We start from the raw sequence: 13,607 nt of genomic DNA, 5'->3' as shown, positions 1-13,607 counted from the left end.
AGGTCTGGGAAGTTCACGTGATTTCAGTTCCCTGAGCTGCTAAGGGAGCACAGCACTTGGGGACAACAGCATTTAGACACAGAAGGATAAAGTTATAAGAAATTAATGCAAAAAAAAAAAAAAAAAATCATATTTGCCTGTCTTGTGACAGGCTTTGAGTTAGTCTTTCTATTAAGCTGGTGGATAAACTAAAGTCGTCACTGAGAGGAGGCAGATTTTCAAAGCTGAATTTCTTAGGCTTCCCTTAAAATGCTACACACCAAAATCAGTATCTTACATTTACAAACCTGAGAGATTCTTTTACAGAGATTTCCAGACAGATTTCTCTGGAATCAAATTTCAAGCAGACTACAGGAAACTGTTTTGAAACTCTTGGCTTACAGTTCTGTAAATTGCAGTCCATAGTCTTTCCATTAGTTGTGAGGATTTGATATTGCAGCACTTCAGTTGAAGAAGTTTTGGCCATGGACATTAACGAAGTAAAGGCTCATCTTCTAACAGCCACAGGCAGGCAGTGAAATAGGTCAGATGGGTCCGTCTAATGATTGCCACCTGCTTAATCAGAAATCTATTAAGATTAATGAGGCTCTCATAGGATATTCTGTACTTCATCTGAGCACAAATTAAACTCAGATTAATCAGAAAGGTCTATATATCAAATTTCATTTTTTAAAATATGAAAACCAACCCTTATTTATTAAACTAATAAGTTAAATAATTATAAAGATAATGCCTTATGCAGATCAGTATTTAATTTTGTTGTCCATAGATTATTATGGGCTGAAAAAGAATCTCAGAGAAGAAAAAGTCAATTCTGAAAAAGCAATCCTGAATCACATTACATATGCACAAAGTTATCACTCCAGTATTTCTGAATATGACCTTAAACATTGTCACCCAAGCTTATTCATGGTGTGATGGTGCAGCTGTGAGAGTCTTTGTAGGAATTTAATCTTACCATTAGCTTTTCTACTTCACTTCTTTGTGCTGTTATAATTAGTAGTAGTGGAAGTAAATGAAGAAGACCTACGGGCTAAATTACTGTTACTATATAGAAGACTGAAAACAAGAAACTGTTGATTTGATTTATAAAATCAAGATTCCTGCCAAATGCTGAATCAGGATTTTCATTTGAAAATGCAATGATCACTTTAAGGTTCTGTCAACTGACATTCATAGGTATTCAGTGGAGAGCATAAGTGGAAATACAACATTGTCATACTGCTGTCACAGGTTGCCCTGAAATCTTAATACTGGAACAGTAGAAATGATTGCAAACAAATAGTCTGATTTTTGTTTGATTGATTGTTTTCAAACACAGCCAGCTATTTTGAAAATAATTCCTCATCTTGCAACATGAACTTTGCTTTGTAGAACAAAGCAATTTTAAAACATCTGTCTGAAGTTTTGTAAGATGAAATAGACAGACTGTGCTAAGGTTAGATCCAAAGAACAAATTCAACACTCAAACTGTCAGTGTCCAGAGGTCACAGACCCTAATTATTATATATATTATACTGTGATTTATATAGTTCTTGTTTTCCTTTGGTAACCAAACTTCTTTATAAGCTACTTTCCAAGTTGCTGTTACTTCTCCTAAGTCATCTTTATTTCAGATCAAAACATGTTCCTTGCAGACTGTTGCACAGGCTTGCATTCAAAATCCCTTGATTTTCCAGTTATCCTAAAATACATTAGTAAATGCAGAGGATATCAAAACTACACATAATACTACACTTTGTCATGTAAAACAAAGTAACTGGTTCTTTATGACCAGAGTAGAAAATATCTGTGTATTGACAAAGTCCTTATTTACAATGGGCTATAATTGTCCTTTCCTATTTTGCTTCAGCCACTTCAGGTCTTGTTTTATCATATATGAATAATTTTGTTTCCCTACTCACTCTTGTTTTTACTGAGTAATCAGAGAAACAATTTTGGCAGTCATCTTCTACATTGTTCAGAGACTGTTTGGCTACACAAATTCCTTGGTGATTGCCTCTTATTAGAAAAAAATAGTCTAAAAGGGATTTTCTTCTCCGATTTCCAGTGTTTGTCTTCCTAGCAGAGTTCACACAGCCCCTCTGCCAACTCTTTCTCTGAACTTCCATCCTATTCACCACATGCAGGAAATACCTCTGGACCCCAATTTCCTGCTCCATGTAACATCATTGATTTGCTTTGACTCACCCCTTTAACAGGAGTCCCCTCTCTCCCATCCCTTGGTTCCTCTCCATTGAAAGGAAAAGTAAGCCTGCAATTGCACCAGCTCATCTAAAGCAGGAGAGCTTCTAGTGATAGAGATGAAGAGGGAGAACTCAGGGATCTTCCTTAAAGCATGTTAAAGGTTGATAGAGCACTGGGGAAATAAAATAATTGTGCTGGGGTCCCACCAGCATGTACGAAGCTGACTATGTCTAATGGAAATATTGTTACCTGTAGTGGTGTGAGGTGAATGAACAGTAATTTTTACATGCTGGACGATTTTGCATATGTCTATTGAGAGCTCACTCAAGAAGCACTGCTCCTGTGAATCTCTACTCATATATCTGAACCTCTTTACCCTTGTTATGATAGGAAGAGACTTTAACACATTATTGCTATATCCGTTCACAAGATCTATTATTATTAATTATTGAAAATTGCTTATAAGTTATCTGAGACAGTGATAGAACATTGTTTGTCTCAGTAAAATGATATATTTAACCTTTTTTCCCCTGTAGAGTATGTCTCAGTCACACTAGAGAACTTTATTTGAGCAGTTTTCAAGCTATCAATTATTAAATATTTTGCTTATTACAACAATGTTCCATTCATTGATCATGACTACCGTTTGCCATACCAGATGAATGACTAAACAAATATCCTGGTTTCAACTGGGATAGAGTTAATTTTCTTCTTAGTAGCTGGTGCAGGGCTGTGGTTTGGATTTGATGTGAGAACAATGCTGACAGTACTTGGATGGTTTTAGTTGTTGCTGGGTGATGTTTACACTTAAGTCAAGGACTTTTCAGTTTCTTGGGCCCTACCAGCGGGAGGGCTGGAGGGGAACAGCCAGGACAGCTGACCCAAACTAGCCAAAGGGGTATTCCATACCATGGGATGTCATGCTCAGTATATAAACTGCAGGAAGTTGTCCGGAGCCTACCTATCACTGCTCGGGGACTGGCTGGGCATCACTCGGCAGGCAGCGAGCAGTTGTATTGTGTGTGACTTCTTTTCTTTCCTCCCTTCCCTTTGGATTTCATTCCTCTACCCATCTCCCTCCTTTTCATTATAATTGTTATTGTTATCATTATTATTATTGTTGCTCTTTCATTTTTGTTTTATTTCAATTATTAAACTGTCCTTATCTCAACCCTTGAGCTTTACATTCCTTTCTGATTCTTCTCCCCATCCCTCTGGGTGAGGGGGGAGTGAGGGAGCAGCTGCGTGGTACTTAATTACCAATCAGGGTTAAACCACAACATGTTTATAGTACATACACGCAAAAATCAGTTAATAAAAAATAAAATTACTGATATTTGTTGTTGAAAACATGGATAGAAGTTGTGAAAGAACCCCACAACTGTGTAGATCAGTGTCACTTCATTTATTTCAATAAAACCATACCATTTCACACTATCTAAGAATGTAAAATATTCTTCTGTCATATCCATATCAGAAGCAGTGGTACTGTATTTAAAATACACGCATACTTTTTACTGCTACTGATTTATATTTTGTTTCTTATTCTACAAACTAGTAAGTTGTTATCACTGAAGTATACTGTGAATTGAGAAATTATTGTCATATATTTTGTAATACAGAAAAATCACATTCTTTTGGGGCATACCAAAAGCTAATGACAGAGTGCTTTTTATACCAAACACTACATTCATAAAACTGAAGGAAACTGAGTGCAAAATACAAAGTGCTTCCAGAATAGAAACCTTCTCTAGGTTTAAACATTTATAAGTTGGTTTCCCCTCCCCCTCCCCTTAGTCACTGAACCTTCTAATAATGAAATCCCTGTGTTCTATGCATTCTCCTTTACTACATAGAATTACTAGACTATATGTCTGTGCAGTGTATCCACTGTTAGAAATCCCCTCACTATTAAACAGAATACCTTCCTACTCTATTAGTTTTATCTCTGATTTCCAAAGGCCTTGAACCATAGAGGTAATGGTTTCCTTGACATCATAGGAGTTTTGCTCCATTTTGCTTTCACTCTGCCATTTCTCTGTCTCAGTAATCCTTCAAGCAGGGAGGCTTTGTGAGGAAGGAACATCTCTTTCCCACTGTTGCTTACTCTCCACATCTTTTCCCACAATACCTTCTATGCATCTTCTAAAGAATTGCTCATCAAAGTGCCCATCCTCTCCCATATTCTTATCCTGCACTGAACTTCCCCACCCTCTTTGCTCAAAAAAATATTTTTCCTAATGTTAGCAGTTTGTCCCATGAATCATACGATTACAGAATTATTTAGGTCAGAAAAGATCTTTAAGATCATTGAGTCCAACATAAATGAGTTTTTCTAGAGCCTGAGCCAAGAAAACTTTGACACATCTTTTTTCAGTTTATTTCAACAGGAATCTTTACCAGCTTTGAATTTATATCATGAGTAATAATTTGTTAAGCCAAAGCTTTGCATGATAATTTTAGTATTATTTAAGATGAGAAATAGAGAAAAAATATTTAATTCCATTCCTTGGACGACTACCTTTTTTTTCACCCCCTGTACTTGTCTGATACTATGAAACATATTTCAGGAAGCTACACCATAATTTTCTTTTTTTATGTGTGCAGTTTGTGATCTTGGAGGTTGAGCTTCTTCAAGATAAGATCCAGTACAGGAATTGCAGAGTTTGCACAGTTTTGGTATTTTACACTCATACATATTGCTGACACAAATTATAATTCAAATACATGGTTAAGTACATACATGAACAATAAATAAAGGATATTAAAAATAAAAAACACTACAGTGACTGCAAATCTTTTAATCTTATTAAAAAAAATCATAATAAAGGCACAAAGCCGGATAAGGAAATCTAGTGGGGTCATCCTGTCCTTACAGAAAAGCAAGTGACAATTTGTTTAGTGATATTTTATATTCAATGAAGCTACCTTTAAGGGCTTCTCCTAGGTCCCTGAAATACCCTTTCCTATTTTTAGCTCTTATTCATCATGATAAGCTTTAAGCTGCTTTAGCATAAATTAAGCTGTTCTTCACTTCGCAGGTCACCTGACTCTGAATGGCACAATATACTTGGAATCCAACTACTTCAGTTATGCTGGACATAGGAAAAGCTGAGCGTTATACAGTTTCAGGCAACTTGTGGGTCATATGTAAAGACTGAAATTGTGTCTTGCCATATTTTTCTAATGGTATAATTGGAACAGGGGCAGAAAATACAGATCACAAAGGTAGCTTTAAGCCACTCTCTCTCCTGATCTCCAACAACACTGACTTAACTTGGGCAATTTGGGAAACTACTTTCAGTTATATCTCAAATTTTTCTGTCTCGGGTGTAGAAGCCAGAATATCTACAGCATTTTATATATGATCCCATATGCCTTTTGACATACTCCTTTTGCTGCTTGGGCATTGTCATTCTTTCTATGCCAAGGCTAGCAGAGCATCAATGTAATACAACAGACTGCAAAGCCTATCCCAAAGTAATTATCTTCTATTTTTCAGGCCAAAACTATGCACCAAACTAGGTGATTCAGGGTGATGATAGATCACTAACTATATTATCCTGGTTTTGCTTGTTGACTGAATCTGCATGCGTCAAACACAGTAAGAATGTGCTTGAATTGAAAATACCTGGAGGAGGATGATGTAATAGTATACCAGTATGTATAACATGGCAGTGCAGGATGACTTTTTCATTAAAATCCTGGGCTGATTTATTGGTATGTTGGATTTGGACAAACATAATCTAGTAAGCTTTATCTATGTATATGACAAAAATTTCACTGAGTTATCCAACCCTGATAAAAACCTTCCCATAAGAGTGCAGCTAGGTGCTGACCGAGTTCTTCAGACAGAGGAACAACACCAAATAGATTTCTCTTTCTTTTTTTTACTGTTGATCACTGAATCATAGTCTTGAATTTCTAAGGGTATTCTATATGCCAGACACCTTTAGCACTTGTATTTTCTTCACAGTAAGATTAGAAATGGATGTAAGATACCTTCAAAATCATCCAGCAAGTGACATCAAACTGGACACTGAAAATCTTACTATGCTATCTTTTAAGAAGAAAGCTACATAAGGTTAAGTAAAAATAATAGATACACTTAACATTTATCTTTTCTTAGACAATGTCTTTTTTTTTTTTTTTTTTTTTTTTTTTTTAGGGAGAGAACATTTTGTATTTTAACAACTTAAGTACTTGTTTATATATCATGAAGACTCGTTTAGTGCATGTAAATACTTTGCAGATGGGATGCGTTAAAACAAGCTTTTGTTATGTAAAAGCTATACACCTATGACTGGGAAGGGATAGATACTATAAATCCCATTAAGTTTTGTTTGGTTTTGACTCCTACTTTAAAATACAATTCACCTCTAAAGATTTGAGCCTCACTTCGCTGATTGTACATGTATCCTGATGTGGGATACTATTGGACTAGAGATCTAGTGCTCAGAAAGATGAGAAATAAACCCCATTCCTTGGGGATTTTGTATATGTTTCTGGATAGAAAAACTGAAAATCAACAGTTAAGCTGTGTCCAAATGCTGGATGTAAGAAAATGAAAAACAAAATTAGTTTTTGTCATTTACGATTTTTTTTTCATAACTTTTTTAAAAAGATTTTTTCAGAGCGAATTTAGTCAAAATATGTTTAAAATAAAAAGAACTGGTAGTGGAGCCAAGTGATTTTTTTCTAGCAGTTTTCTATTCAATAACACTGAATCAAACAATGGAATGTCTGTTATACTGTTGCAATTCCTTTAGGAAAAAAGTCTGAAGATAGTAACTTTGTACAGTTAACATCAAGTTTTAGCATGCTGAATTTATCATTCCAGTTATTTTTTATTTACTAATTTTCATGTAAGTAAATAAGTAATGATAAGATACTGTACTATTAAAGACAAATTAAACCACACTGAGTATCCTGAGAAATAAATTAGAGTATCTAATTTCATGGAGCATTCTGAATTTAGACATTTTGTTCTGGTTTGAAATAGGAAATTATTTCAAAGCAGTAAAATTACCCTTAAAAAGGACAAATTGATTTGTTGTTGTTGAATAATTCAGTATCTGTTTTCTATGCAAATTTTTCCTTTTGTACATTTTATTTAGTTTTCTGATAATTTCTTCTCTTATTTTATTTTATGCAGGTTCCAAAGTATGACTATCACAATCCTTCCAATAGATTTTTTCCCTTCATACTAGTTTTCTCTGTCTCTGTTGAATTGATAGCCTAGTTTTTATCCTTGAAGCTTATTGAATAGGTGTTCCCTTTGCTAATAAAAGAAATAACCTTTAATAACCTTTATTAAGTACACTAAATGTCTGCGTGTTCTTAAAAAATAGCTAAAGTTTTTTTTATTTGGAAAAAACAATTACATTTGTCTAAGTCAAATATACACTTAGGTTAAACAGGCAGTTATTTGTCTAAAGAGAAATACTGTCACTATATTTCAACTCATAAAAGGAGCAACAGACAGATTTTATTTAAAAAAAAAAAAATAAATCCAAAGCCAAATTCCTTTGAGAAAAAAAAAAAGTATCCGGGGAAGATGCTGACTCTTGGGTATGGTGTCAAATATACGCAACCCATACCTCAGCCGGTTGTTTCTATGACAAAATAAAGTTAGTATATATACATCCATGTTTACTGCATATATTGAATTACAAATTTGTTTAAAATTAATTGAAATTGCCTTAATGAACAAACAAAAAATAACAAAACACAGTATCTACCTAACCACTTAACTTTTATAGATTAATTATATTGTTTAAAATTATAGTTTCCTTTCTCTGAGTTACTTTCATTTTTCAAGCGCGAAGAAAACAAACATTGCTCTTTCACTGTGAGGGATTAACTTTCTAAGTGAGAGTTTAAACTCTCGTTTAAATCATCCTTTTCCTACATATTCCTTTCTTTTTGGTTTTGTATCTGGACTTTTCTTCCTCCTTTTTATTGAGTTCATTTGGTGTTATTTTTTTTATGTATGGGATAATACAGTTCTTTTACATAACATTTATTCACTGGCCCACAGCGTTCCTGTTTTATGACAGCTATTCCATACCTGATCTGTTTTGAGATTCTTGGATATTCATTTGTTCTTTGTTATTCTTAAGGCCTGTTTTACCAAGATCCCAAGACCTTATTCCCTTAATAACCAGTACCTGTCTATTTGAGATCTGCATCACTGGTTATCAACCTGTGCTTACGCATTTAAGGCTACTTCTGTCATGTATAGATATGTATCTATAGATGCATTTAGATAAAACTTTTTGGTAACTACTTCCTCTTAACATTTGCCAGTTACAGCAAATACCCTGGCAGACAGTCAAAATCTCTTTACAGAGAAAAACCTAAAATCCCAAAGAAAGCTAGGAACCTTATTCAAGAGATGCAGACCCTTCCCCGGTCTGAGGTATAATGGCGTGGAAAGAGAGATGGTTCTTAGCCTTGGTAGGTATTTGGTAAGAGTTACTGTTCTCAGCAGGTGTGTCAGAGCCCTAGTTGAGGTCCTTCGTCTTTCATCAGATTTTATTCATGGTGAACCTGGGTTATGAATCTGAGTTATGAGCAAATGTGCTTCAACCATAAGGCAATCTGAAGGAGGTATTTATTTCTATACAGTTATGACTTTTGCCCAGACTAAGATTTAAAGCCACCCCTTTGCTGAAGCTATGTTAATTCAATGATAGTATACGTGCAAAAAATCTGGTTAAAGTTTTCAACTGCTTCCAAAACAAAGCTTGCTCAGAAAATGAACAGTTACTGCATGACTTTGCCTTCACCTGACTGGGGAGCTTTCCTCTCAATCTCCTCTGCTGAATGACTCTTTTGGGTTGCTTGATAACAGAAAAATGACAATAAATTGAAGGAAGCCTGTTGAAGGGCCACCAGAATGGACAGGATCCGGAGCACTTGCCTTGTGAAGAAACCTTGGAGAAGATACACCTTGGGGAGGACCCAACAGGAGCCCCCCAGGCTTACTGGGAGGGTGCTGAGCAGATGGACCAGGGGTCTTCATAGTGGTGCATGCATGTTTCTAATATGCCATGAACCTAAATGGCATGCTTAGTACAGTACAGTGTGGCTGTACACAAGTCAATATCTGTAAAGGTGTTTTTAATGGTAAAATCAGCAGATTAATAACATTCTGAAATGTCATTTTGAAAATCTGTTATTAAATTTATTGTCCAAGTACTACTGGAAACACATGCTAAAGCATTTATGTATGTATAAGTATGAATAATGCTCCAAAATCATGCTACTACTTCATGATGATCAGACTTAATTATAGTAACAAATAGTAACAAGCTATAGTAAAAATAGTAACAAGGACTAGTTACTATTTAGCTTCCTAAATTATTTTCTTTCTTGACTTTTCTTTTTTTTAAGCTAGTCTCAGATAATTAATACTCAGTTCTATTTAGTCAGTTAATTAAATTTAGGTTAGTTTTAGTTAGGTTACTTAGGTTTCTTACCTACTATGAATATGACTTAGAACTGGCTACTAAGATTTTAAAACTCAAGTTACTAGCCTGGAAAAAGAAATGAGATGCAGTTTCCCCAGAGGCTCTTAATTATATGCAAATATTACCTACATAGGATAAAAGAGAGGAAGAGATAGGTGTCACTTAAAACCTCTGTGACACAAAATCTGGCAAGTATTCAAATATTCAGCCAGGTGCCAGAAAACGATTGACAATTTTAAGCGCAAGCTTTATGACCTTGACAAAGATAAAGCAACAAAGAAAAAGCAAAACCAACATCACAACCTCCTCTTGTATTGTCAAGAAAGAAGAAAAACATCATCTAGTAAATTCAGACCTTTCAACTTCTGTGTTTATTGTGGACTACTTCCTGCAAATGCTTCCGAAGACATATTTTATCACCACATTATCATATATTGTAGGGGGGCAAATTATAATTAGCTACTTAACATCTTTGGCAGATGTGTATGAGAACATTTTAAATGACTATAAAATTTTTCAGCATTAAAACCATATTCTGTCTCAAATATAATTTGTTTCATTTTTCTGTTTAATGAAGTGTAAAACAGTGATAAATTGTAGAATTCTTTGTAAAGAGCGCTCATATTATTTGTATAATGCACTTGGTGAACTAACTGTGTTTCAAAAAGTAAATTAGTTGATGGGATGGAAATGCAATTTGCAGCGTAAAGATCAAAAAGCAAAGCAATAACATGGCACCACTGATACTTAATTAAATTAGTGTGCATTTCACTTAAAGAGGCAGCTTCAGCATCAGTAACTCTTTTGTCAAGCCCAGTACGGTGGACAAGTACTGAGGCACTTAAAAAATGGAGATGGCTGCTTCATCTCCACAGGGAATTCCTGGTACACACGGAGAGCTCCACTGCCATTGACAGGGTCTAGGGGGTCAAAAGGACAAACAGACAAAAATGGCAAAATCAGTTGAAGGACTGGGACTTGGCAGATTCAACTGTATCACTAGTTAAAAAGAGATAAATACAGGATATGAAGAAGGAAGCACACTTTTGCTTAAGCTTGGCCCTATTTTTCTTTTCATCTGGGCTTCAGAAGACAAATTGTGAAGTTGAATATATGACCATCAACATAGGAAATAAATTGTGACCTGATGAAACTTCAGAAATTCTAGATGATTTTAATGAACAGTTGTTTCTTCATGTAATTTCACTTAGCAAAACGATGATTGTCTTGTGCAGCTTACAGATTTCATTACAACAATGACAATTTAGGATTTTTTACTTAAAAGCGTCCCCACTTGGTGTAACAAGATAAATGTAATTCAGGAGAAGGTATTTTTTCTCTGTGTGCTAGAGATGGGACTGGAGCTACAGAAAATCTCTATCATGAAATGCAATGAATTAGAAATAGATATTAAAAGGGATCTGCTCATTGATATGAAGCTTTTTTGACAGCTGAAACAACTGAAAGCTGTGTATTGTAGCCATCAAGGGAAGAGCAGAATAAGCAATGAATATCAAACCAGTAAGACAAACAGGGTTCCTTGAAAGATGTTAAGTCACATGTTATATAGAAGAAAAAATTGAGACATTAAATAATAAATTAGTATTCTTAGATAAATGATTTTTATTTTTTAACAAAAAATTCTTTCAATTATCCGAAATATCTAATTCAATAAATAAGCTATTCCTGAAAAAGAAATTATATTGTTCTTCAAGTGTCATGGAAGATACATTAATAAGAACTATCTAAAAGCAAATAAACATTCAGGCAAGATGATAGCAACCTAACTATTATGAACAGTGCAATACTTTTCTTGATAGACATTTTTGCTGTAGCTGCCCTGTCATGACTTTTTACTGCCTTTTTCTGGAGTAATAAAGCTCCTGATCCCATGTGTAAGCCTTGATGTAACACTTTGACAAGCCTGTTCAAAGTTTAAGTGCTTTGCATAGTTATACTGGTAATTCTTCTGGGCAATGTTTCAGCTTCCATGCTTAGGAAGATAGCTTTAATGCATGTGATAATGTTTCCTACAATGGCCTACAGACTATGTCTCTCATGCAGCGTTCAAGATGCAATGTCTGTAAGCTTTTGACAGCACCTGCTGCAAACCACGCAGTCTATCAGACATGTAAACAAACAAGGACACCATTTTAAAGTTCTTCCTTCCCCAGAAATCTTTTTCACAACATACACAATGTTTATATTACTTATCCACCACACACCCACTATCTGCACTCCCAAGGGTGAATTGAAATCAAAGGTATTCAAATTAGAGACAGAAAAAATATCAATTTAGAAATGCATTTTCTCCCGGGCTTTATTACAGAAAGACGTGGAGATACTCCTTTATGCCTTTAAAAATGCTGTTAGTATTAACAACATGGCTAGATAAAAGTGTCATAAAAATGTAACAACAATCTCATTTCCAATCTATAGAATAAACAAGCTTAGTTACTAAGGTCTTCCCCCAGAGGAAAACTGTATGGAAATGGTAATTTCATAATTGTGAAAATGCTGAAAAATTCCTTGAATTCTTGTTTGTGTGCTGCTGCACAGATGATAGCAATAGATTCCTTTCATTCATAGCTAGTAAACAAAAAGGCCAATCTATCAGCTTACGTGTATTTAACTCAGAGGTGGAATTTGACCTAGTTTCTCCTTGTCTCTCTGTTGCTTAAAGGTTAAGACTTATCCTCCATAACAGAGGAAAATGCTACTGTGGCTTCAAGGCAAATGATTCCAGAATGGCTATTAACCTCTGCACTTCAATCTAAATTTATAAAAAGAATATGAAAAAAAACCCTGAAACGGCTTTAATGCAGCCTGACATGAGTTTTTTCTATGACAGAAAGAAGACACTCAAAGGCCACTTTGAAGTCACAGTGCCTGTTCCAAGATACTACTCACGCTTACTAAAAACCAGTCTCTGCTCAGAGCCACATGTCTATTCTTACCAGTACAAAATCAATAATTTGAACAAGAAACATTTGAATTAATATTTTGATATTTGAGTTAGTAGCCTTTCATATGTTTTCATACTTTACCTTGTATATTTTTAGTGACATGGAATATATGCATTGCATTTAATTTAGTCTTCAAGTCTATAATTAAAACTACTTTTTTTTGGTGAGAGATCCAGCATATCCTTTATCAGGGAAAGTGTGAAACCAAAACATTAATAACAGAAATCAAATACCAACAATGTGAATACTTGTCACAGCACTCTCCAAACTATTCAAGCTGCAACAAGGTCTTTTACCATCTCACACAAGCATACTCTTCATGCCAGTCCCTCTGCTGCCTTTTCCTTGTCTCACCTCATCCAGGGCATGCATTCTCACTCTTCTCTCTGCTTCTTCCTCTCTCACCTTCTCTTCCTCAGCTGCTCTCTCTTCATTGGCTCTCAACCACTTAACTTAACCAGCCACACCTGCACCTTATCTACACCAGCCAACCCACCACCCCTGAAGCCAGCCCACAGCTGTATGTTATCAATACTGATTAACACAGCTTCATTCCTCTATAAATACTTATGCTAAATAAGACCAAAAATTATATTTCTTTTGCTCAAATGTTTTTCACTTGCTGAACAAGAAGGAGACTATCTGTTGAGGAAGCAATGGTAGAGTAATATAGGAACTTTTTGAAGTATAGCAATGTTCCAAAGTCAACCTGCTTTATGGTAATGCACAGGACATATTTCATATAACAGCTTAATCTAGTTTTGTCTTTTCTAATGCTTCATTCAGTTTACCTTCTATTCCTGCCTTCTCCTAACTACTTTTGTATCCTTCATGTCCCGCTTAGCATTACAGATAGCCATGATATCAGGGCTGGAAGGAGACAGATTGTATAGGAATAAGAAGTATGTGGAAATTTGCAGTGTTTTGATAAAGTAAGTCCTAACTTATAAAAGTGGTGTTATAATTATTGCATGTTCTG

The sequence above is a fragment of the Falco punctatus genome, assembly GCF_963210335.1.
Source record: "Falco punctatus genome assembly, chromosome: 5".
Taxonomy (NCBI): domain Eukaryota; kingdom Metazoa; phylum Chordata; class Aves; order Falconiformes; family Falconidae; genus Falco; species Falco punctatus.
This window is presented reverse-complemented; position numbering follows the sequence as displayed.